Raw genomic sequence first — 3,629 nt, 5'->3', positions numbered from 1 at the left:
TATATATATATATATATATATATATTTATACTTCATAAAGAAAAAGATTGTTCTACCTTGAAAGATAGAAAATATCACATTGTATGTACAAAAATAACTATCTTAAATTGGGTTTATAAGTTTAAATGACAAATTTATTAAATGAATGTTAAAATTGATGTAGTTGTTAGAAATTTAGGCTTATAATTCTATGTGAAAGATGCCTTCATCATTGGAAAATTACCGAGTAAGGGCATGCTACATTATGATTGAAGGTGATAGCTTCAAATCTATATTTATGATGGAGTCATAGCACAACATTAAAGTATGCCCCCTACATAAATCTGATACAAATAAAAAATGATCACAATGAAGCTTATGAATTAAATCTCAAAGAGCCTCAAGTTTTTCTTATAATATTACTTAAAATGAACAACTAATTAGGCCCACCTAAACATTTAAAAGTCCATGTCATCAACACAGTGCAAAAAATGCAAGATATCTGCAATTTAATATAATATAAAATATATAACACACTATAATGCCAATAAGTAAAGATAGACCAATTATTCGGTGTATAATATTTTCAAGATAATGCATATTTTATTTGGTTATCTATTCTCAATGTAGTCATGTAATTTATTTTATGAGATTCACCAGCCTTGCATATGATTTGCTTAAAATAATTGGTATCATAGGTTATTTGTATTAATAACATGAGATATAAATTACAAATGATATATCAAATTAAATCATCACGTATAAAATCATAGAAATTAAAATGGACTATATGATATATTATTTTAAATTCATTACTTTAGAGAAAATACACAGTAACTTCTATGAATTTACTTTTTATGATTGTTGTTGGTTGGTTACTCATTAAGAGCAGGGAACTTGATCACTTTAAAAGGAAAAAGTGATTGAAAGAAAACATTCATGTTAAATTGAAAAATAAAATAACAATTAATATCCAGGTGTAGCTAGGTTCTATAATATACTATACAAATAGAAAAAAAATTATAATAAGACTTTGCTTAAAAAATCCAAACCTAATTTTATACAAAACTAAAGTTGAAGAAGACATGATTTATTTTTTATCTAATTTGACTTTTAAAAGTGACACAAGTTAATAAAAAGCTAAAAGTAATGACACAAACGAAAAACACGGGGCTAGAGATGACAAGTTGCGAAGAGTGAGAACAAGTTACCATCTTAGGCCATGGTAATGGTAGATGTCATTAGAAACTGTTGGTAGCGAGTGGCAAGTGGCAAGTAGTAGGAGATGCCAACAAGCATCAATATGTTGTTTTGGTATATTAGAATGAGCAACAATTAATGATAACAGAGGTTATAAGTGACCGTTTGGATGTGTGATGTGTTTCAGATGATTTTGGAATACGCCAAAAAAAATATACGAGATGAGTTTCAAATTCCTTAAAATTTTGTTTTGGAGTTATTTTTCAACAAATAAAATACTTGAATTTGTAAAACTCTTACATTAAAATGTATCACACCAAACCCTCCCAACTGAACATCCCTTAGGAAAAGAGGATGATGATCTGAACATCCCTTAGTCACCCCTCATTTTATTTTGTTGTATAATATCATATGATTATGTTGCAAATAATTATAAAACTTAAATGAAAATAATAATAATAACAATAACAACAACTTAAATACCTCGTTCCTTATATTTACAGTGTATAGCAATACTTAATTGCCTCTTGATATTATTATTGTTCTTTATATTATAATCTATTATATTTGTTACTCAATTATGCACTAAAAATTATATTATTTCTTTTTCTAAATTTGTTATATTGTGATGCAATTAGCTTGAAATATATTATTTAGCTCTATAGAGTGGAATCTCTCAACCCAATACTTACGTCAATCCAACATCAATCATGTGTTATTGACTCGATTGAATTTCTCTTTGCAAATACCATGTTGAAGTTGTTGATGAATTAAAATAAGTTTCTCTATTTTTAGTCATTTATTTAGAATTTTGACAATAGTTTTGATTGAAGCTATAATTCACTTGTATGTATTAAACACACTTTTGTCGCTCCTTATATTTTTCTCACTTGTAATTATTCATTTTTTTTAATATAATTGGGTGTTAGTCTTATTATAAAAAAAATAAAAAATAAAAAATAAAGGTTTATTCATGCTGGTTAAATAAAAAAAAAAGGTTTATTCATGCTGGTAATTTTGGAGGTGCAAATAAAAAATAAAAAATAAAGGTTTATTCATGCTGGTAATTTTGGAGGTGCAATTATCTCCTCCCAATTATTTGACCTCTTTTAAACTTTTTTACATGTAATTCATTATTATTTATTAAATTCATTCTAATGTTATCTATATTGAAATTTCAATAAACTAAGGGTCTGTTTGAGACGGCTTTCTAGTTGTTTTGTTTTTCAGAACATTACCAATATTCTATTTGAGGAACTACTTTCTTGTTGTTTTTAGAAATTTCAGTAATAGAAATTGTTTTTTTCAACCTGATTTGTTAAAGTATGGCAGTTGCCAGAAAATAAAATACAAACTTTCTAAAATTAAAATAAATTTATAATAAACATCGCAGCTATTTGATCAGTGATACACCATTAGCAAATTTTCATCATCCAACACAAATCTCGAGGCATGACACGAATCTCAAAACAATATTAATATTTTAAAAATGAAACATTCAAATCTTGATAAAAAGTCATTCATAGCTCCGATTTCAACAAACTTATAATCAAGCTGACCGGCTCAACAATGAGACGAACCTAATGATATGAAAACTAGTCTAATCCAAGTCAAATCAAGCCCAGATAAAGTTATTAAACCATAGTTATAAGATTCGAACGCATTTGGAAAATCAAACGGTTGTCAAATATGACAAGTTTCTACTCGAATCGAGCGTCTTGACAAGAAAAATCCAACGAGCCCAAGATCACTCAATTTAGACATCATTAAGGCACTCAAATGTCCATTGAACGTCGTATGATTGAGAGAAGTTCTCCAGACCGTCCGATCAAAATGGTTTATATTTCTGCATTAATAACACCAAAAATAATATAAATAGACCTCTACCCCTTTCATGAGAGGGGGGGGGGAAGCCTTTGGAGAGAACTTAAGGTTTTGAGAAGGAGCTGAAGTCCAACACTACCGCTGACCGTCGTCGAACGCTGTCGACCATCGTCGAACACCGCTAATCGTCGTCGACCATCATTGCCCTTCATTGATTACCGACGATCGTCATCAACCACCGCTGACCATACATCGTCAATCAACATCGTAACTTGAAAACTCTAGCAACCCTCTCCCGTCTGTGAGAGCTCACTACTACGATTCATATACCAACAACGACCTACTTAGTCATTAGTTCATACAGTTCCTCAATCCGGCCCCAGCAGCCTACAAACTTCATCAATATTCGCCCCAATGACCTATGTGGTCATTAGCTCATGCAGCTTCCGACCCTGGTCCCAACGGTCTATGGACGCCACCACTGCTCACCACTACGGTCCATATGCGAATCAACTCATGCAGCTCCCTACTCCGGCCACCGCGGCCTACGAATGTCATTAATACTCGTCAACTACAGTCTACGTGATTCAATGTTCCGGCAACTGCTTACTATGACTTCTTTGGCC

This window comes from Phalaenopsis equestris, unplaced genomic scaffold (genome assembly GCF_001263595.1).
Source record: "Phalaenopsis equestris unplaced genomic scaffold, ASM126359v1 Scaffold000002, whole genome shotgun sequence".
NCBI classification, from domain to species: Eukaryota; Viridiplantae; Streptophyta; class Magnoliopsida; order Asparagales; family Orchidaceae; genus Phalaenopsis; species Phalaenopsis equestris.
This window is presented reverse-complemented; position numbering follows the sequence as displayed.